At 41.9% G+C, this 23,327-nt stretch overlaps 2 pseudogenes; both read right to left on the bottom strand.

Annotated features, from left to right (window-relative positions):
• The window catches only part of LOC131755465 (RNA/RNP complex-1-interacting phosphatase-like), a 313,564-nt pseudogene that overhangs the window by 63,279 nt on the left and 226,958 nt on the right, over nucleotides 1-23,327 (bottom strand).
• LOC131755769 (centrosomal protein of 78 kDa-like) lies at nucleotides 1,089-21,380 on the bottom strand (annotated as a pseudogene).

Genomic DNA, 23,327 nt, shown 5'->3' on the forward strand with positions numbered 1-23,327 from the left:
AACAGTCACATGAACAAACAGTAAGGGAGTTTAACAGAGATTTTTAGTTTAACAGCATAGCTGAAAAACGAAGAACCAACCAACCAACCAACCAACCGTTCTTCTACCCACTGAAAGGAAAGTAAAGGCGAATCAGGGAGCTTCCAAATCTGGTGAAGCAGCTTAAAACGTGAGAGGGGAGGGGGAAGGGGAGGCACACAGCTGTTGAGAACGTAATACTCTAATGCACAAGGTCAAGGATCCTGACAAATTCTCAAAGTCTCAACATATACCAACAAGAACCGTATTATTAGAAATATAAAGGCACAGAGATATAAATGCATAGAGATATAAACTACATGGTATTAAAAACAGACCTTGCTATATAAACATATAGTAAGTCACTTTTATCGCTTTATGAGAATAACCATATAAAGCAAGAAACCAGAAGACCCCACTGCTGTCATCTTGCAAAGGATCAGAATTCAGCACCTAGAGGGCCCCACCCACCCTCCATGCTGTGTGTCTGTATGTCTCTATAAACAAAAACCTGCAATTTGCATATAATTAAACCAACAGGCGGCTCTGAATATGAGACCTACGCAGAAAAAGTAGAAGCAAAGACAACTGCAGCTAGAATTTGGTAGAAAAGCAAGAAAAGATTTTTTTTTTTTTTTTTTTTTTTTTTTTGCGATACGTGCCCCTCTCACTGTTGTGGCCTCTCCCACTGCGGAGCACAGGCCCGGACGTGCAGGCTCAGCGGCCATGGCCCACAGGCCTAGCCGCTCCGCGACATATGGGATCGCCGAACCGGGGCACGAACCCGTGTCCCCTGAATCGGCAGGCAGACACCCAACCACTGCGCCACCAGGAAAGCCCCAAGAGAAGTTTCTTTAAAAGCTTCCAGTTCAAGTCATAATTAAGGTTAAGTTTCAACAGCTTGGCATAGCTGTGTATGTTTTGCTGTTCTCTGAAAAACGAAGAAAATCTATCATAAGCATGTTCATTCGAGAAAAATACTGTGTGTGTTTAGGTTTTTTAGCCATGCCCAAGTGACTTTCAATTTTGTACACTGTTCAAGGGCAGAGTGTATATTGGTTAGCATGTGCTCATAGCTGGTGCATCTCCAAAAAATGCTTCACAAAGGCTGCCAGCTTCTGGACATCTTCGATGGTGACAGCGTTATGCAGAGAGGCCCGAATGCCTCCCACGGACCCAGAAGAACCACCGATGCAGCCGCTAGGAGCAGGAGCACCGGGTTGAGCATCACGACGACCCTCCTTCCCCTCAACAGCTCCTGCGAGGGTCGCAGCACCTGACACCACCGTGTCCAACCTCCCACCTGAAAGCCAACGCAGGTGGCCAGGAGCATCACACATCTCAGTCATTAGAAAATTCCTTCCTAACGCTCACAGGTAACCTAGGTTAGCTCAAGCCTTCGATGAGCCTGCCGTGCAGGGGGCAGGGAGCGGGCAGCTATTCTCATGCGTGAGAACATACATCTTCCATGGGGCTTACAGAATTAACTACTCTCTCTGATGTTCAGGGGAGCAACAGTGTCTGTTCTTACACTGAACCGGCTTCTGCCAGCTGCACCAGAGATGGGATGGCACCCTTCGTGCTGTCAGAGCAGAGATTTTCAAAGGTAATTCTGACCAAAGCTCCTAGAAAGTGTGGCCACGCCATGCTCTTCGCCATGGAACTGTATTAAGGGGTCTGTAAGCAGAAGCAGGAGAACCCCCGTAACAAATGGTCTTTCCCAACAAGTTACAGTACCTGCTACTCCAGGATGGGCAGCCTCCAAGATGTGTTTCCTTCAGCGTCTGGAAACTAAACCAGTTCTCTGACAAGCTTCTGGATGGGACGTGTACTCACCAACTATGCCCTTTCAGGGAGATCATATTGAGTTCAAGAGCTTTGTCGAGAAATCTTTTTTCTAAAGAATCATCTCCTTTGGTGTTGCCAATGCGAAATGGAATATTCATCTTGCTTCTATTCTGGGGTGCCACTGGACATCTGAAAAACATGTTTTTTGTTCCAGCTTTTTTTCTGTAATGTGCAACTGCCATTAATAAAGCAACAGAAAAGTTTTAAAAACCATTTTAAGATGCAAACAAGAGATTAAAAAAAAGATCTGTGCCAAGACATTTATAATTTACATAGGGAGACCACTCTTGCATATGGAACAGTGAGCTAACATTCTCGTATTCGAATCATACTTAATTTCCAAGAGCCTCAGTTTCCTCATCTGAATATTGGGAATCATAATAATATCTCCATTTCATACTAGTTATGACAATTCAGTGCTACAACATATATGAAGCTTCCAACCCATGGCACTCACACAGCAATGTGAATGACCCTTTCTCTACAAGGATGCAGAGAAAAACAATAAGTTGGTCCGAATAGTGGCTGTAAGATTTAAAGATAATGAGCAGCAACTGTCAAAGCACTTAAAACACTGTATTGTCCCGAGCTGTGTGACCTTGAACAGGTTACTCAATCTCTCTGTTGTGCCTCTCTTGATGTGAGGACTAAATGGCCACAAATTCTCTGCAGCCCTCCCAGCAAGAGGTGGGGCCTAGTGCTCCACACCTTTTGAATCTGGGCTGGCCTTGCGGACTCGCCTTGACCAAGAGACTGCAACAGGAGTGATGCTGTGCAACTTCCAAGCTGAGGCCTCAAGGGGCATGCAGCTCCTCTACCTGCCCTCTGAAAATATCACTGCCATGTAAGCAAGCCCGAGCTAGCCTGCTGGAAATAACAGGCCCAACCCACAGCCAGCACCAGCTGCCAGACAGATGAGGGGGGCCATTTAGACTCTAGGTGGATCACCAGATGACTTTGGTTGAATAAGTGATCTCAGATGAGACCAGCAGCAGAAACCACCCCACTAAGCTCAGCCCCACCTGCTGACTGAAAACAATCCTGAGCACAAGAAATGGCTGTGGTTTTCAGTCACTGTCTTGAACTGTTCTGTGATGCAAAAGTAGATAACTGATAGAATTTAGAACAGTGTCTGGAACACATTCAGTGCTATGTACATATCTATTGAAGTCAATAAATCTGTCTCTTTATTCTCCGCACCTTGCACAGGGCTCATACAGACTCTCAAAAATGAATGGGTCACGTTTCTCCTTGGATACGTTTGTATTGGACTTCAGATTCTCATTTGGAAAGTAAGCAAGCCAAAATTATCTTCCACTGACAACCAAAGGAGACAAACAGAAGAAGAGCTGGCATGCTATTCTGGATTACAGGGAAAACATGTAATACCTCTGTCCATTTTCTCAAACACATCCTGTCATTCTTCCACTTCTACAGGGTGGGATTCATTAAAAATAAACAAGACAGAAAAGCAGTGTGAGGAAGCCCCCATTCAAAGCTATGCTCGGCCCTCAGGGCACACATATAATTCCTGTTAAAGTTAATAGGAGTCAAGTGCACGGCGACAGACAGAAGAGACACAAGCAGGGAAACCAACTATATGGTAATAGGCTTTGAGCCTGAATTCTGGGCCCCCCTTGGCACAGCTAGTAGGTATCCTGGTTGACATTTACATTAAAAATGTAGTGTCTACCCTCTTTGATATTCTGCTGCCTCAGGCACCCCAGGTGACAGTCCAATGATAGAGCTGGAGCAGCTAAAAGGACACGTGATTTAAGGGGAAAACATATTACAAGGGGGAAGAATTAGGAACCTGCATTTACAAAGAATCTGTATTTACAGTCATCCCCCACACATTTACCCATCCTACTGTGAACGTAGGTGGTACCATGACAGCAACAACGTCATAACAACTAGAAATTGAAGATTAACTTTGCACGGTGCCCGAGAGCGTCCCTGGTGTGGGGCTGAGGGAAGAAAACGATGAAGGGGAATCAGCTGCTCACAACCTGGCAAAACGGCTGTGGAGGGAATTCAAAAGCCACAGGACCAGCGCTGTGGAAGCACAGAGCTGAGCAAGTAACTCTGCCAGACAGAAGGCTGAAGGTTTCAGAGGAAGGGAGGTGGGAGGGGCAGGACAGGGGGAGACGAAGGAAGGGCATCTGGCAGAGAGCTGTCTCTGCCAAGGCACGGGGCACCCCAGCAAGTTCTCTGCAGCACCTGGGGTGCTGGGTGCCTGGCTGGGGGCAGGACTGCAGACCGCAGAGGGCCCTGCAGACACGCTCTCCTGGGAACTGGATCGATCGGATCAACGAGGAGCATGCAGGTCTGCACAACAAGGAGCTCTGTGTTTTCGAAAAAGCACTACGACTGCCATAGGGGCTGGAGGTGGGGACACTGGGGGAAAGGCCTGCTAGAAAGCTCCCACAAAGAACTTCTAGGTCCACAGAATCAGGGCTCGTGACCAAGACAGGGACGCTGGGGAGTTTCAAGCATGGGCAGTAAATGCAAATGTCAATAGGGACCCAAGGGTCATAGAAATGAGTATAACAGGCCCAACACGACAGACTCAGCACAAACTCCCTATGTTACCTGGTAACTGTGAGGGCCCGTTCTTTACTCCCACAGAGAAACAGAGTCTCCCTTTTACTTAAAACATATGGCCCTCCCAGTGTGTTTCTCCCACTTTCAGAGACACGGGGATTATGAAATAAGACACCTGCAGTTAAGTCATCTTCCCATGTTCCACTAAGGGGTCCAATTGTGTGTATTAAACCCTGTGAGCCACACGGAGCACTGCCGTGGGCTGTGCTGGGCCACCGCTCCCAGGCGTTATCACCAAATCCCAGAGCGGGGGCAGGGCCTGTGGCCTGAATGAGTTGGGGGCAGGGAGAAGGTGCCAGGCTGACAGAGCGCCAGCACGGGGCCGGGTGGGCGTGGAAGCAGCGGGTAATCCTGGGACTGTAAAGCTTCCAGGACAGAGTCTGAGCAGCGTTGCCCAGGGAGTCTATGATGGAAGCTGATGAGGATGGTTGTGACCGAAAAAGCAGTACCACAGTCAGTCACAGAAATTTAGGAAATCCTGAATTAACAGGGCTACAAGGGTTTCTTGACTCAACTTCCTAGACCGTCTCAAGAGCTCTGGTGAATCGTGGACTTCCAAGAGGATAATTCATATAGGAACACAGTTTTCCCCAAATGCATGTGGCTGAAAAACCCACTGCATCTCTGGGATGAGTATTCTAGAATGCCCACTGAGAAACCCCGGGACTTCCCAAGGTATCAGAGGGGTGTATGTGAGGGGAAAGGCTCCACCTCAGCAGGAAACAGCAGCTCACAAAGGTGGTGAGGGTTTAGAGGGCACAAGAAAACCGCAGGCGGTTGGCAAGGGATGACAAGATGCTACTTTCAGTGGTGTCTGCTGCAAAAGACAAACCAGAAACAAGAAAGGGCACGGAGAGTGCATCCTGAGGTGAGAGAAGCCCACAAAAGAGTCACGAGGCCTCTCCTGACTGCCTAATTTTTTACATAAAAATTTAACTCTAAATTTGCACACGATTAGGAAAACTAGACTAAAAATACAAAGATCTATTCCCTTCCATAGAGGTGGTTGCCATTAACAGTCTTTTGTGCACTTTCAGGATCAGATACACAAATGTGTACACATGTATATATGTGTGTTTCAATATGTACATATATACATATGTAGTATTTACAAATACAAACACTGTGGGTTTCTAAGTGGAATAAGAGACATGTCCTTTTCTACACCTGCTCTTTTCCCTTTGGACCTGATGACGTATCAGGCCATCTTCCCAGTCTGCTCACAGGCCTTCCCCGAGCTCCACACACACGTTCCTCCCTACCACGGATGGATCCTCATTTCCTTCATCAGACCCCTCCCGAAGGACATCCAGGTTGTCGCTAGAGTTTCCCCATTACGTAAGTCTCCCTCATCGGACTTGCGGGTGCCTGTTTGATGCACGCTCTGTGCAAGGCAGAGTACTGGCAGAGGGCAGGTGCCTAGAAGTAAAAGTCTTTGGTCAAAGAGCAAGAGAGTTTTGAACTTTGATGGATGCTGCAAGCCTCGCTCCAAATTTGAACACATTTGTTATACTTAACATACGCAAAGTGTGTTTGGTCCCTCGTCTACACCAGATGTTATCAGTCTTTAGAATTTCTGCCCATCAGAGGGAAGAAAATCCCATGGTTTTAACCTGCATTTCCTAAAGAAGTTGGCCCCTCTTCATTTGTGTAGTAGCCAGCTGTGTTTCTTCTGAGTGGTTTGCTCATACAGTTAGAAACCACCCCCTGCCTTTATAAAATTTGGTTATCCTTTTTCATTTATTGGTGGGTTCTTCTCTGTATCAACAGTCACCATTATATGTTAATACACTACCAAACTTTTGTGTCTGTCATTTTGTTTTGTTTATGTCTCGAACTAACTGTAGAAAACTTTTAAATTTTCATGTAATTAAATATCGTTCAGTTTATGGCCTCCGAGTTTTATGGCTTACTTAGGAAGGCTTCTGTACTCCCTACACTTACACAGAAATTCTCTCCTGTATTGTGTATTTGCTTCTTGCATTTAGCTGCATTTGCATCTTTTCGACTGACTAGAATTTGTGTATGCTGTGATGCCAATATCTAATTTCTGTTTAAATGAATTAGCAATGCTTCAATCAGTCAATTAGACAAAAAGTCAAGTTAGACTTTAAAATTGTCTAAGTTAAAATACAATTCTCAAGTAAACAGGGACCAGTTTCTGGACTTTTCCACCGATCTGTCTTTCCCTCTGCCAGTGGCTTTATATGTTGATGGGTAATAGGATAATATTATATTTTATTAATGTTAACACGTATGTTTAAAATATTTCATCTATCCTTTTGCACTGACTTTTTCAGGTGAACACTGAACTGACTTCTAGATATTTACTAATTTTTGTGACTATTATGAATGGGATCTTTCCTCGTTTTTTATTGTTATTTCTGGCTTATGGGAAAGTAGCTGACTTTACATATTTAGACACAACTGATCACAATTCTGAACATGATCATTTCTAATTTTTCCACTGATTCGTATATTTGGGAAAAAAAAACCCATCATTATCATCTGTGATTTTTGTTGTTTCTTTAGTAAATAAAGCCACTGGAACCAGCCCCCACCAACTCTCCGCATGTTCTTATCCTGCCTGATCCACTTCCCCGCTGTACCTGACCCTAATCTGTCTGCGCTGCTGTACTACACTGTCTGTTTACAGGGCTCTGATGACAAGAAAAGCTATTCATATCTGTAAAGCGCCAAGGGCTCTGCCTGCTTTATTTTATTTTGGGGTTGTCACTAGACACATCACATGCTTCCCTCTCTTTCCCAAGGCCTGCACCCCACGTGAAAGGGAGAAAAGGTGACCTAATATCTTGATATGGATTTTGTCACTTCAAGAGCTTTATCATAGTAGAATTAATATCTAATACATATTAAACACTATGTGTCAGGAACCTCCTAGGTGCGTTCCATAAGAACCACAAATAATACTGATAGCTAACCATTCAGGAAATAATTAAACGTTGAGGCATAACAATTAAGGCTGTTTTAATTTTAGCCCACCGGACATATAAGGGGTATACGTTCTAGTAGCATTAAAAAAAAAGAAAGAGTTGCCAATTCTAAGAGTAGCTTTTCCTTTTCGACCACTTCCCAAAATTATAGTTCTCTTTTTCTGTCTAGCAGCTTTGGATGGTTCCTTCACCGATGGAGAACTTATCCACTGGTACTGAGAGAGAAATGATAAATATGCCATTTAAGTTACAGGTAATTGAGGAGGGTTTGATCTTCACTGCAAATTAAGATATTTTAAGTTAATAAAAGGTCTTCAATCTGCATTTCTGGGAAGCTAAATTAAAGCATCACACACCATTTTCAAAAACAGAAAAGCCATTTCATTTGAATAAAAACTTAGTTTTAAGATGGCAGGACGTACCTTGATAATTTTCTTTTAAGAAGGAAAGAAAAGCCATTAAAGAGAAATTCTTCCGAGAGAATTAACACATGTTATATAGCTCTGACTTGGCACTCCTTCCATTCTGCAGACCTTTTTACATAACTGCTTTCATCACAGAATGATTTAAAGTCAAATAAATTGAAATTAGAGTAATTATTTCCCAATGAGTGGCTATTTCCATTTAAAACCAAAAGCCAACTATTATTGCTTTTCTCATAAAATTAAATATGGAATCTACATTATGCAATTGTACACTTATTTCCTCCTTTGTGTATTCTAGTTTCTTCCTCAGAAACCTAAGATGACATACTGCAGACTGCCCACAGTGGGTAAGATTTTGGCAGGAGCAAAGGTCAACTTTAAACATTTTGCATCTAAAGTGGCTTTGGATACCTTTGGATAGAAAGTACAGCCTGAGCACTGTCCAGACACTTAGATACCTAAAGGGCATCTAAGATAGCAAACCAAGTCCTGATATTCCCGCAAAAGCTGCTCCTCCCATCGGCCCCCTTCTTCTAAGTGATACCACCCAGTTGCACACATAATCATCAATGACTTGTCTCCGTGTTACTATTTCCTTCATACCCCACATCCAATCTATCGGCAAGCCTTGTTAGCTACACCCTCAAAACACAACCTGAATTCAAGCGCTTTTCACTTGCTCCAAACTTCCAACCGAAGCTAAGCCAGAAACATCTCTTATTTGGACCACTGCGATAGTCTCCCAACTGGTCTCCCTGTTTCTCTTCTTTATCCCCCCAAGTCCATTCTCTCTACCAGCTCACCTTATTCAGATACTATTTGGATCATGCCTCTTTCCAGTTCAATACCCACTACTCATTTAGAATAATCCAAATCTGTACTCTGGCCTTCGAGACGTTATAAGATCAGACCCCTGGCTAGCACCCTGACCTCATGTCATACCACACTCTTCTTCAATCAGTCCTCTGGCCATGTCGGCCTCCTTGCTTCTCCTGAAATACTCCACCCACCCACAAGCCTGCACACTCACGGCCTCCTTGTCCTGGAATGTGCTTACCCCGGATCTTCCGTGGCTTGCTCCTCTCTTCATTCAGGTCTCCGTGCAAGTGCCACTTCTCCAGTGACGCTGTCCCCTAACAGACCTATCCAATGGAGTCCTACCCGCCCCTCCTCACTCTCCTTACATTAAGATATTTAGGCACTTCCTACTATCTCAAATTATGTTACTTATCTGTTTATTCATTGCCATCTGAACTCCTTCACTAGGATGTAAGCTCCATGAGGGCAAGACTTTTGTCTGTCTGGTTCACTGCTTTAGCCCTAGTGCCTAAACCTGTATCTGGCACACAGAAGATATTAAAAAAAATTACCTGTGAATCTGACAAATGAACAAAGTACTCCTTGCAAGAATTCAGAGGTTGCACAGGAAAGAAATAATGCTCTCGGTGGAAGCAGGCTTAGTATCTAGGGTCACCTCTATTCAGAGTAGAGATAAGAAGAATTTACAAGTATAATTCACTTTAATCAGTACATCATCTGCTAAAAACATAAGGGAAGTTCAAAACTAGAAAAGTACAGTTGAAGCTGCAACAACATGGGTTTGTACCTCGCGGGTCCATTGACACACGGATGTTTTTTCAATAAATATGTACTATCGTCCTACACGATCCAAGGTTGGTTGAATCCACAGATGTGGAACCACTGACTATAAACTTCTACCCAGATTTTCAACTGCGTAGGGGTCGGCACCCTAACCCCATGTTGTTCAAGGGCCAACTGTACATGATGAGGAAAGTTGAACACAGTAAGTTTTAAAAACTGTCAATACGTGAACAAATCTTTTTGTTTTGCTATATGTTAATCAATTTAAAAACAGTGACCACATACCAACAGGTGGATTTTTTCTTATTACCAGAACAAGCAGAGTTCTGCTGGTTTCAAGGGCCTTTAGTAAAGCCTTTGCTCCTTCACTGGTGAGGCCACAGTGTTGCAGGTCAAGTGCTTTTGATGAAAGACAAAAGGTCACTGGCTAACTCTACAGATTTAACATATAGACAACTCTCAGTTTCTCACGTGTGGAAGAGTCCTGCACAACACAAGTCATGGCAGGCTTGTAATTTGGGGTATGGAAAAACAACAGAAACCTATACGCACACACATAATGCATAATCCAATTTTAAAACCTCTTCTTGGATGTGCAATGATAACCCTGGCTTTAGTACCAATAAATCACCCAACATAGTTTACAATTACAGAACTGTATAACTGTATACAGAAGAACTGTATATAACCTATGAGCAAAACGCATCACAAAATGAATCTCAGCTCATAATTAGCAAGGGCGGCAGTGGCATGTAAACCTCACGAGTAAAAACTGGTGGAGGTCAGAGATGCATGGCATTCTGTGGATCATGATCTTCAGCTCTAAATCACACTTGAAACTACTTAAAAGGGGAAAACAAAATAGAAGAAATGTAATAAGTGTTAGTTTCAGAGCAAAAAAGACAAGTCTAAGAGGATACAAATAATAACAAATTCAAACAATGTGTGAACAGACAATACATACTAAAAACCTATCATGAAAGCATGATGGTCAAGAACTCTCTCCATAAAAAGTCAGACAAAAACCAGAAAAACTGATCATGAGTTCTAGTCGTTCTGGGGCTGAACAAACTACTCATTTAAACCAAAGGGATCATCACCAAAGCACAGGTATTTAAAACTATTCCATGAAAGGAAACTATGGTGAGTCTTTTTTTTAAGTGTTGTGCGGACCATCACATTAAAGTAACTGGAGTCTTTCAACACCCCCATGACACACAGAAATAGCAAGTCAGACATACGGATCTGACAGGATATGATACAAGCCTTACAAGCTCTCACTACAGAAGAATGGACACACGCTCTAATTAACCAAATAGCCAGATTAATACAAACAGCCAGTAAACCTCACCAGTAAATCAAATGAATACAAAATAAAACAAAATGTGGTTATTCTCCTATCAGATTAAGCCAAGATTCTGTACGAAGAGCCTTGAAATCATGTCTATACCCTTTTGATCCAACAGCTCTCTTTCTAAGAATTTAACCAAAAGAAATAGTCAGAGATATAGGTAAGGATATATATCAGAGTACTATTTGTAAGTGAAAAACTCGACAAAGCTTATATACAAGAATGGATAAGCTATGTGCACTGTGGCATACTCACATAATGGAATACTGAACAATCGCAAAAAACGATGCAGGAGATGCAAATTTACTGACATGCCAAAATGCTCATACTAAATTAACTGAAAAAAGTTACAAAATTGGGAGTAATCCTACTGGCACAGAAAATGGAGAGGTACTCACTTTTGTAGTTTTACATTTTTTTACAAGTGCTACAAGCCAGTGTTTGTGAGAGGCAGGCTTCACGTCCACTGTTGGGGTGGACTACAAACTGGCATAGCATTTCTGGATGGTAACTCGGCGATGTGTATCAAAAGTCTTACAAGTATGTCACACTCAGGTCATTCCACTTCTAGTTCCTTACTCTACAGAAGTAATCCCGATGGACACAGAGACGTATATACAACGTATTCACAATGTTTCTGACAGGGAAAAGCAAACTGTCTAAATCGAATGGCAAAGAACTGATTAAACTATGGGACATCAATATGATGGAATACTACATGATACATCATTAAATGAAAAAAGCAGGAATATGAAATAGCAAGTATACTACAATTTTATTTTTGTTATCCCCAAGTGGACAAACTATATTCATAGAAAAAAAAGACTGAAAGTATACCCACCAAAATGAACAGTGATTATGTCTGGGTATTAAGATTATAGGTAATTGTTCTCTTGTAACTCTGCATTTTCTATAAAGAATATATGCAACTCATAGACAAAGTTTACGAGCAAAATAAAACCTAACAGAAAAATGAGGCTTTAAAAAAATCCTATCACAACAGTATCATGCCAAAAGCTAAGCATATATCATATTAAAAATTCAATAGTTTCAATTTTAGAATTGACCTCCAAGCCACAAATCCTCACTAAGAGATTCCGCAAAAGCACTTGCACCCAGGTCACCAATTAGCATGTTGTAGTTCAGAGTGACGTGCCTCAAACTAGCCATACAGTCAAGATCAGATCTCCTGGAAGGAAAACTCTCAGCCCAGGTGTCTGCATGCCTTCTGGTGGTCTGATACTTCACAGATTTCATGGGATGAAATTAAGATGCTTGAATAAGGAAACAGGGTGTGCCTACTGAGTATGGCTTATTACATCAGAGAATCACACACACACACATATCAAGCATATATGGCAGGGGAATCAAGCTGAGAAATTAAACAGTCATTCTGGTTTACGAGTCTAGTGACCCAGATTCTAGTCCGTCAGTGATTAGATTCCAGCCACTGGATGACCTGTTTCTGAACAGTTATGTAAAGCTGGACAACTCAATGACAGTCTAGGAATTATTTTCCTTAGCTTCTAAGTCAGGGAATGGGTCCTAAATTCTATGATTGCTGAGGCTCTAAATGTCATCATTCTGTCCTCCAATGGTCTCCAAACACCTGACTGGGTAGGGTAACCCATAAGAAAACTTTTTAATATGCATCTTATTTATTAACAAATTATATACACAAAGTTATATACATATAATATATGTATATTATAAACCACATAGATATTTTTAAAATGATACAAAGGAAAATAAGTTCTAATATTTTCTTTTCCTAAATCTAAGACATTATTTTATTATTATTAAATATTTATTTATTTATTTATTTGGCTGTGTCGGATCTTTAGTTGCGGCATGCCAGATCTTTTATTTGTGGCATGCGGGCTCTTAGTTATGGCATGCATGTAGGATCCAGTTCCTTGAGCAGGGATCAAACACGGACCCCCTCCACTGGGAGTGCAGAGTCTTAACTGTTGGACCACCAGGGAAGTCCAAGGCATTATTTTAAAAACTATATTACAAAACGGATCTCACATGCTACCTAGGGTATGCACACAGACTTTAGAGGCCTGGACTATGCACAGCCAGTTTGATGTGCCTTGGGAAAATAATCGTTTCACATTTCACCACAAGTCTTGTCTTAAAGACATTCAATTCTTTATATTCATAAAATAAATTTTGGTATTAGGGAACACTGAGTTTAAATGAAAAAAGTCTTATCACATTCTTGAGGAAATAAAGGACTCAAAGTGCCTTTGACACTCTAAAACGAAAATTATGAGTGTCATTTTTCTATTAACAGTAACTTCTAAAAGCTCCAAGCAAAAATAACAGCAATCACTTACAAATTAGTGATTGCTAATAACAGCAATCAATGACTGTAATTAATTACTGTAATAAATCAAAAACTATTTATACAAATTAGTTCATTTCAACCTCATAATGAGGCACAGAGTTTAAGTGATTGGTTCATGGTCACTAGCTATGAAATGGGAGAAAGGGAACTGGAACCTAGGCCATTTGGCTTCGGCACCCGTGCTCTTGACTGTTTTCAATCCCAGGGGTCAACGGACTTGCCCTCTATAGGATCAAAGAATTTTTCAATTTTTAAAATCTAAATTTAAACATTTCCAGCTTTGTGGGCTATACAGTTTCTGTTGCAACTACGCAACCCCACTGGCGTAGGGTGAAGGTAGCCATAGCTACCATGTAAACAATGGATGCGACTACGTTCCAAAAACACTTTCTCTACCAGGCGATGGGCTGGATCTGGCCCACCAGCCATAGTTTGCCCATCCCTGATCTGCACCATCAAACTATTAAAAAGGCTTCGTGTCAAATTATTAAATAACTTTAGTCCTAAATACAGTCATTATAACCACTGTAAAGTTGTTAAGGCATTATTTTTAAAACTATATTTACAAATTGCTGATGTAGTGATTTTTATTAGCTTATAAACTACAGCAGCTGGTAAACACTTGATTGATTTAAGTCTTGAAGACTAGAATGGCATAATTTTTCACAGTATCACAATCAACATTTTCAGTAAATAAAAATACATAAAAATATTATGAGGTATTATATATTAAATCTCTTATTTCTAAAATTAAGTGGACTATCTTTACTAAATGGTAGAATCCCAAACTGAAAACTGGTCATATTCTTTCAACAAAATGAAAGCTGCACTCACATGTGTCAAAAGACAAAAATTAACTTCCATCTGTATCAATATATTAATGTGCTTCAATCACATATGTTTTCATGAAAGTTCAAACATAAAAAAATCACCTTTAAGTTCTTGGCCATGTGATCTGCTCCCTGCCATGTCATATTACACCCCATGAAGTTTACTGTCTTCAGAGAGATAGAGTTCTTTACATCTTTGCAAATAACTAAAAGGGAAAAACACACACACACACACAATAAGATGAAGAGCCTATACATTTGTCAATCTTGACTTATTTGCTTTTCTTGAGTCTATTGGAGGTTTATAGCCACATTCGTAAAATCATTAACTGCAGTCTTCCCAAATAGGTAACTGATGAACAGATGCATTCTAAAATTGTCAGTAACAAAGTGTTCTTCCAGTTAACAGCAGCAGTTTAATTGTATTTAGATATTAAACCTGAATACACTGAATACTGCAAACTTTATTCCCAACCACTCAGTAAAACACTACATACCTTTTGAGACATAGGAAAAAAAAAGAAAAACCTAAAAATCTGAAGACTCTTCCTATTTTCATTTCCAATGATACTTCCCAATCTTGATGATCAATCAGTGATTTAAATGTCAATTATAAACCCAGTATTTTATCACCTGCTATGCAGTATACTAGAGCCACAGAAGAGAGAGGACCTCAAACCCTCTGCTCCCTCAAATTGAAAGGCAGGCTTCCTGACCCCTCCAGACCACTACGGGACACAGGGAACACACACTAATGTTTCAGGAATCCAACTAACAGTCACCAGCTTTGTGATTACTTCCATGACACACCCCCACTAACACCACTGAGTTTGCTGCTCTTACGGGACATGACATGTATTTCCTATTTCAACACATACCACAGTGTGTTATAATTATGATTGCAGATACATGTTCTAACAATTTAAAGATCACGATGACATTTTTGCTCTTTACATCTTGCTATTTCCCTTCCCATAACATTTCTTGAAGAGAAACATTAAAATACACACAAACAGGGCTTCCCTGGTGGCGCAGTGGTTGAGAATCCGCCTGCCGATGCAGGGGACACAGGTTTGTGTCCCGGTCTGGGAAGATCCCACATGCCGTGGAGCGGCTGGGCCTGTGAGCCATGGCCACTGAGCCTGCGCGTCCGGAGCCTGTGCTCCGCAGTGGGAGAGGCCACAACAGTGAGAGGCCCGCATACCGAAAAACAAAACAAAACAAACAAACAAACAAAAATACAGACAAACACAAAATACAGAAAATATACAAAATGTGTGGTTTGTGGCTTAACAGAAACTTAAGTAAATCAGTTGTGACAGTAGCCAGCATGACAAACTTCCACGGTACAAAGGAGAATGGACCAAGTTTTGAGCAGGCACAGGAGACACTCCAGGCATGAACAACACCAAGAAAAGGTACACAGGAAGTAATGTGGTGTGTAGGAAATCATGAGGCCAGTCTAATGAGAAGGGACTTAAACAAGACTGAAACTCACTTTCTAAACCTCTATCTTCAAGTGGACAATTCGCAAGACACAGGTCCACCAAAGTGGCTGATTTATTCAATCCCTTTAATGGGGAGAACAAGTTTAAAATTTTAGTGCTATAGTTTGCCCCAAAAGCAACTATCAAATGTTGGCAGGACACAATGAAGGCTTACCTTTGTTAACATAGTTAAGTCTCTCTCTCTCACAACTAGCCATGTAGTTCCACGTTCCTTAGCGCACCGACGCACTTACTCAGAATTTAAGAGCTTTACACAACTAGAAGGTCACATCTTTACTTCTTATCGCAGGAACATGACTTCTGTAAACTTTATTTCTGTCACAACCTAAACCAAAATTATTGTAAAATGAGTGATTTAAACCATATATTTTATCACCATTAAAAAGCATCTAAATAAAAAAAAAGCATCTGCTCTGTGCTAAGGATTGGAAACGACTCCTGCCCTTAAACCTTCATTAAGGAGATGTATAAACTCAAAATTTCAATCACATGAGATAAAGTACCATAACCTTTATGCACAGAGTTTCCTATGGAGGCAAAAAGTTATATCTAAGTGACGGCTTCATGATAACCCTGAAGTACAATGTAGAAAGATGAGACCATGCAGAGTTGGAGTACAAGGTACATTAACTGCACAGGGAGCATCTGTGCAAAGACACTCAAGGCTGACACCTGCTGGGCACAGTAAATACTGCAGGTGGCGATGACTTAAAGGCCAGGGGTCCAACTGTGAGAACAGACAGAAAGGAAAATAGAGATGCTGGCCTAAGCAAGCCTGGGAGACAGCATGGACTGTATCCCACAGGTGATGAGGCCCGGGGCTACCAATGGCTGAGTAAGGGTGCCTCCGCTGATTAGAAAAAGGCACCCCGCTGCTGAAGGACTGATTAGATAAAGGGAGTGATCACAAAAAGCTCCCCTTCCTCAGGGTCAAAGAGCCCCAGGAGGCTTAGCAGAGCACAGTTCAGACTACAGGCCTCTGTGCAGAGCACACGCTGGGCGGCTAGTATGCACTAACTCTGTGTGGGTAAGCCATTAGCAGCATTATTTTAAGCGTATCTTCTTACGTTAGAAGATCACTCAACCTGAGTAGGCAGATGAACTCAGAGGAACTGAGGCCAGGGGCCGTGAAACCACCCAGGAGCTTCTGCCATAGTCCAGGCAAAATGTAATATGGATGAAGAAGCAAATTTAGGAGGAGGCCAAAATCCACAAGCTAGACTCACTGGATGAAAAACATAAAGTTCAGTGAAGGACCTCTGAAGAGAATGGGCTCTGCAATCAACTTTTCTTACATTCAATATAAAATATTAGGCAAAATTAAGTACCGTGGCCTTTCAGGTCCCTTCCAGCTCTAATTTCTTTTAATTTCTAACTTATTTCTCTGGTTAAGTAAAGTCCCTTCAGAGGTACAGAACAGTTCCTACACCTGAATGGGATGCAAAGAATACTCTGACTTCTCTTCACCAGGGGATGAGTTGAACTGTCCTTGCAGAAGAGATAACAGATGGTATCTGTTATCTGGGTGTGAACAGATGTTACGTATGATCTGGGTGTGAACCCCAGATCCTAGAAAAGGGCCAGGCACACGACAAGTATTCAGCTTTCTGAAAACAAATGAACCATCATTTTCTCTCCTCAATCTTCACACCCTTCCTCTGCTGGCTACTTTCTCTCAACTTATAAACATCCTCAAATATACTCACTTAAAAAACTCTCAGACCTATGATTCTTTGTATCATCTTGTGGGTAACCTACGAATCTCGCATGCCTTCAAACACCTGTCCTCGCAAAAAGCCCAGATCTGAACCTTGGGCCCAGACCCATCTATGAGGGCCCTCTAAAGCACGGAAGATGGAGTAAGATCCTCTCCCCACCCCCAATCCCTTCCTACTGAGCTCTGTATCGCACAAAAAGATGCAGCTGTAAACTGTCACCCACGTTTGCTGCCCTTCCTTTTCCAGCTGGTCACCAGGCCCCACCCATTCTCTCTCGGATCTCCAAAATCCAGTCCATCCTTTTATAACTTAAGGGGACCCTTAGATTACAATTCACCCTGCACCCAATCAACTGCCTTCCACATGGAGGTCCGAGAGTGTTCTAAACCAGAAGTCCATCTCATTGTTCTTTAGGGTTTCCCACAGCCTTCAGGATAAACATCCAAACTTCCGACAGGACAGCCAAGGCCCCTTTCTGTTGGGCCCCACTAGGTTTCCAGTATCAACTCTCATTTCTTTCCCAAGCCCTGAGTTCCAGTCCAGTACATTAGTTTTGCCATATTTTCTTATATTTCTCAACCTTTGACACACTGCTCCCTCCTGCCACCCCAGGAGGTTCTACTCTCCTTAGAAAGGATGCCACCTCCTCCAAGAAGCCTAACCTGAACTTTCCCTTTTAGGATTCTGTGCTCTGCCAAGGGGAAAGGTGGGGTGGAGGGATAAATTAGGAGTTTGGGATTAACATATACACACGGCTATATATAAAATAGGTAATCAGCAAGGGCTAACTGCATAGCACTGGGAACTCTACTCCATATCCTGTAATAACCTGCACGGGAAAAGAATCTGAAAAAGAATGGATATATGTATAACTGAATAACTTTGCTGTACACCTAAAACTAACACAATATTGTAAATCAACTACACCCCAATGTAAAATAAAAATTAAATTAAAAAACAAAATGATTCTGTGCTCTGCAACACCAGAACTCACTTCTTCCAGGGCACTGACTACTATGCTTGTGTCTACCTGCTGCCCAGTAGAAGGGGAGATTACCTAGGGCAGAAGCATCGTCTCCAGCAGCCCTTGGTTCTGACAACTCAGTCAAGTGCCAGGATACTTTACACACATAACCTGCTTAATTAATTCTAAGAACACACAGAAAGAGTGGCTTTTAATGTCACTTTACAAGTGTGGGGATTGCAGTTCAAAAGTAACCTGCCCAGGCCACAGAGAGCATAAGCCCTGGAATTCAAACACTAAGCTGCCTTCACACTGGTGCTCTTTCTACTATATGATACGACTATTGAAAAAAAGATTTTTTTTTTCCCTGAGCCCTGTTTTAATGGAAAGGGAATGAAGCTGGGATATATCCATTTCCTAATCGCTTTGGTCTGTACCAGACAAAGTCATTCAACAGACCAGGTAACATCTGTGCAACAATTAACGATGCTCCAAACTGTGCGTAGTGTTCTACATTGTAGAGCCTACAAGCATGAACACAGTGCATCCCTGTAACCGCCACAGAGACTGGGTCCTGTTCAGCCCATGCTACAGATGAGAACACTGAGACCTAGAAGCCTTAAGGCACTCGGCCGACCGGGGTCACCGAGCTGGCCCGAGTCCTAGGCCGCACGGCCCGTCTAGTGCACGCACACCCGGGCACTGGGCACCGGTTCGAGTGCCCACCCTTCACCTTGCACCATCTAAAACCCCTCTCCGCAGCGCCCACACGGGAGCCCCTGGAAGCGGGAACTACAAACCTGTCTCGCCAAGCCGTGGCTGGAAGAAGCTCTGGATACAGATCAAGGGCAGACGGTGCCCAGGAGCGACGCCCAGTCCACCCCGCGGAGGCGGTCGGCTTTAAGTCCAGCAGGCCCTCCCGCAGGGAAGTGCACAGGGCGAGCAGAGACAGCGAGTCCTGCTGCTCGCACAGGTCCTCACAGCGCGAGAAGAGGTCGGCAGCGCACTTCCGGCGCACCTTCACCGAGTGGTCATGGCCCGAGCGCGGCCTCGGGGACGCTGGCTGCGGACACGATGCCCACACCCGCCTGGGGGCCCCGGCTCGCCTCCCGGCCCCTCGGGTGCCCACTGCCCGGCGGCTGCGGCCCCGCAGCGTGCGCAGGACCCGCGTCGCAGCCAGGCGACATAGGGCCACGGGCCGCAGCTATGCCAGCCCCTCCATGCCACGGCGCAGCGCAGGCCCATGGCGCCAGCCTCATCGCCCGACGTGCGCGCGCGGGGTTGCGTTCAAACCGGCGGGCGGCCCCGTGGGGGCGGGGCTCGTGGACGTCTGCGCGCTCGCCCTGCGTCTGCACGCAACCCCGCCTCCCATGGGGACCCGGCCTGAGGAGCAGGGGCGTGAGCTTTGAGTCTAGGGCGGCCCGAAAGGTAGGCGATGTGGAGAATTTGGGGTTTCCAAAAAGCGTTTGCTGACTGATCCAAAGAAAAGTGAAACATGGTTGTATCAATGCATTTTAAAAGTAGTAAAACTCCCCATAAGTGTCTGTGCTCTCCCCGCCCAGGAGAGAGCGTGCACTCCGTGAGGGACACATGAAAGGCTGAATGAACGTCTGCCTGTGGTCCCTTACCTGGTGCACGAGTGTGTGAATTTCTGCGGAGAGCTCTTAATTTCTGTAGTTTCTGCTGACTTGACACGGTGGTTGGCAAGTGGTGACTTACTCCATGCATTCAGGACATGATCGTGGTTACTAATAATCACTTTGTTCTCTCTGCGCATGTCTGTGACTTAATATTTTCTTTTTGTAAAGACACCAGTCATATTGGACTAGAGCCCACACGTTTGACCTCATTTTACCTCAATTACCTATTTAAGGGCCTTATCTCCAAATACAGTCATATTAGGAGGTATTGGGGGTTAAGACTTCCACATATGAACTTGAGCAGGACACAATTCAGCTGACACTAGAAGGTGAGAGTACTTTAGCAAGTAAGTAACTATTTTTTAAAGTGAGTTGCTTAAAGATATGAATTTACTCAAGAAGAACAAGAAGAAATTACATAACACTGTACGTTATACAAAGATATTAAATTAATTATAATGACATCCCGTGGGATCCGCATTAAGTTCGACTAAGCAAGATGAAGCAACTTATCCAGAATTGTATAGTTAGTACTTTCCAGAATTTAAACCAGGTATTTTCCCAGTTCCATTCTCACATTATATTTTCATTTCATTAAATGAATCTTGAGTCTTCATTTTGCTTAGTTTCTGAAGTAATATGGGGACAGAATGGAGTTGGATATTTTCAGTGACATTCACACATGGGGAAGGAAATTGAGTCCAGAAGCTTCCGCGATGTTTCCATGGAGAATGCTAACAACAGAACCAGAAACACCGTTATCCTTTTGGTTCAGTCATGTTTCGTAACACACTCCAAGAATTAATTTTAAGAGGCCGAATGTTTTCCAAACTTTCACCAAAGGGCTTTTGTGGGGTCCTCTAGTAATATCTAAGAGACTTCTTACTTTCACATTCCAAGCCACTTAAGACCACGAGTTCTGATTGTTCTTTGTGAGAAAATCAAGTGACAATCATAGCTCGTAATTTAGGATGGTTTCTTCAGGGCCCAGGCAAAACCTAATACACAGTAATAATCATTGTTAATTGTATCTTTGACAATGATCAGTCGGGTATCAAAGAGGTGTATAAATTGGGAGAAATTATGAATCAAAGAGAAATATAGGCCACAGATATTTAATTAATGCTCAATTATGTATGAGTTTAACTTTGGTTAAGTTAATTTTCCTTCCTCTAGACAATTTCCAATTCATCTCCACAAAGAGACCAGAATAATCACCTTCCAATACAAGATTTATTCTGTTCCTTTAATTAAGAGCCTACAGTGACTTCTACATTCACTCCACCAAGTTTTGCTAGGAGAGAAAAGGAGCCATTATATTTTGTCTTGAATTAGATATGCCACCATACTTGACTTAGCTCATCTTACCGGAAGCACTTTGAGTGCAGATCCTACAGTCCTGTCTTACATCCTCTACAGAATCAAGCCAAAGGAATCACACATAGTTACAGCTGGAAAAACACTTGTTCTGGGTTGATATTTTTAGCCTTTACCACCAAGACTTTATCACCAAGACCTATCTTTACAGTCTCTAAACAGAAGACCTTCTTGCCTTCCGTTTTCATATTGACTAGGAATGTAAAGGGAAGAACTGAGAAGTAGCCTCAGTCTGCTAGCAGCCAGCCCAGATAAGTCATCTGTGGATATACTGTGTCTTTCAAAAGATATAAACATAAGAGGAAGTCCTAGAGTTTGTAACAACTGTGCAAAATACAATTCCATGAAAACCTAGAAATCCAGATGCAGATCAGTAATATATTGGTTAAATAAGCTGTTATGTTCATGCAATGGACAAGTGTACAGACATTAATAAGAACGAGATACTCTTTCCTATGAGATTCTCTTTTCACTGAACTCATCAGTGCCGCAAAAACGATGTTACATAATAGTTTTTCTTTAACATTATATCAGGCATCTTCATCTTGTCCTGCATTTATTGCCAGTGTTACTAAAGTTTATCATTTACCTCTTTCTCTTTTAGACATATAATTTCTTCTTACTGTGGAAGCATTCGTCAATCCCTATTTTACTATTTCTTTTAAATTAGAAATGAATATTGAATTTTATAAAATATCTTTGGGGGATGGATATTTCAAGTGATTGTACAGTTTTGTTCTCTTTTGACCTTGTTATATGGTAAATTATAATTTGTTATTTATATTATGCTATTTATTATATATGGTATTATGTTTACTAATTACATTTATTATATTATAATTCCATTATAATTAAGGTAGCATTTTCCCTCAGATAGACAAAACAACCAGTGGAATAGGAAGCATCTTAAAATTAGATGCAAGAGCATAAGGGATTTGAGATGAAAGTAAAATTGACATTTTGGATCAGTAGCAAAACTTATTCAACAAAAGTGGGAAAATATGGCTATCATTAACAAATTCTAGATATAGCAACTAATTGAAAGTAAAAAACATAATGGAACTAAAAGTATCAGAAACCTGGGAGACTTGACATGAATTATTCATGACGAACACCTTTCTAAGATACCAAGAGAAAAGGACACATTTAATTATATAAGAATTAAAATTTTCCTCATGGCACAATGCACTACAAAGGTCAGAAAACAAGCAACAGAAATTGGGAAATATATTTAGAAATGGATATGCTTTCTTGACAACTTTTGGGAGAAGCACATGTTTCTTTGTCCTTTAACCTGTTATGTGGGTATTAATGTATAACGTAAGTGCATGGTTCCTTTCCTTTAACCTGTCATGTGAGATTTAATCTGTATGGTAAGCGCATGGTTCCTTTCCTTTCATCTGTAATGTGAGTGTCAACGTGAGGCACTGTTTCCAAGCACAGACTTTGGATGTTCCTGTACTGGTCCCATCACTGACCATCCACAAAAACTTACAAATGTTGCTTTACTTTCCTGGGGGTTAGAGTCTTAGCTAAGAAATGGAAGCAAAATAGAACTTTCCCCCAGGGATGATAGAAGGTTTAAAGGAGTAAATATGTAAGAGACTTAGCACAGTGCCTAGTACAAGAGAGATCAATGTAAGTACTTATCAATTTTTCAAAGAGACAGATGAAAGAAATAAAATGTGGTGATTTCAATCTATTGATATATATTCTTGACATTAAATTGCGTTTTCATTCTTTGGATGACCTAACTTGCTCATGCTTTTTCTTACTCTAGTGAACTTGGGTAGCTAAAATCATAGTTTAAAATTTTTGCTTTTATATTTACAAGTAACTTTGACCTGTAAATTTCTTTTTCCTTACAGTCCTAATGTATTTTCAGTATTAGGATTATATAGACTTCATAAGATGAATAAAGGAGCATTCTTCCTTTGCTACTCTCTAGAAGTTTTTCTTTTTTAATACTGATGTTATCTGTTTAATAGTAGTTTGATAGAACTCCCCACCCAAACGATCTGGGTGGGTCTGGTATTTTCTTCGTGAAAAATTGTCAACTACTGACTTTATTTCTTTACTGGTGAAAGAACTCCAGCTATGTATTTCCTCTTGTGGCAGTTTTGGTAAACTTTAGG

This window comes from Kogia breviceps, chromosome 4 (assembly GCF_026419965.1).
Source record: "Kogia breviceps isolate mKogBre1 chromosome 4, mKogBre1 haplotype 1, whole genome shotgun sequence".
Classification (NCBI taxonomy): domain Eukaryota; kingdom Metazoa; phylum Chordata; class Mammalia; order Artiodactyla; family Physeteridae; genus Kogia; species Kogia breviceps.